Source organism: Gekko japonicus, unplaced genomic scaffold (assembly GCF_001447785.1).
Source record: "Gekko japonicus isolate JY-2015 unplaced genomic scaffold, Gekko_japonicus_V1.1 scaffold5053, whole genome shotgun sequence".
Lineage (NCBI taxonomy): Eukaryota > Metazoa > Chordata > Lepidosauria > Squamata > Gekkonidae > Gekko > Gekko japonicus.
The window spans coordinates 9,070-9,672 of record NW_015167206.1 but is presented as its reverse complement, the minus strand read 5'-3'; positions in this window follow the sequence as shown (position 1 = coordinate 9,672).

The following is a 603-nucleotide window of genomic DNA, read 5'->3' as shown; positions in this document are numbered from 1 at the left end:
TTTAGGAAGGATGTTGACAAGCTCGAGCGTGTCCAGAAGCGGGCAACCAGGATGGTGAGAGGGTTGGAATCCAAGTCTTATGAGGAAAGGCTGAAAGAGTTGGGTCTGTTTAGCCTGGGAAAGAGAAGGCTTAGAGGGGACACAATTGCAGTCTTCAAGTATTTGAAGGGCTGTCGTGTAGAAGATGGAGCAGATCTCTTTTGCTCTGGATTGCAAGACTAGAACTAATGGGTGGAAATTACAAGGGAGTCGATACCGGCTAAATATCAGGAGAAACTTCCTAACTGTAAGAGTGGTTGAGCAGTGGAACGGACTGCCTCGGGAGGTGGTGGAGGCTCCTTCGCTGGACGTTTTCAAGCGGAGGCTGGATGACCATCTTTCAGGTATGTTGTCGGGCTCTCTTTCGGCCATGCTCCTGCAGAGTGCAGGGGGTTGGACTAGATGACCTGCAAGGTCCCTTCCAACTCTAACGTTCCACGATTCTATGAAAGTTTGAGTCCAATGGAGCCTTTAAGACCCACAAAGTTTTATTCAAGGTATGAGCTTTCGTGTGCAAGGCACACTTCTCCAGGTACAATGAAATGGAAATTACCATTCCATACA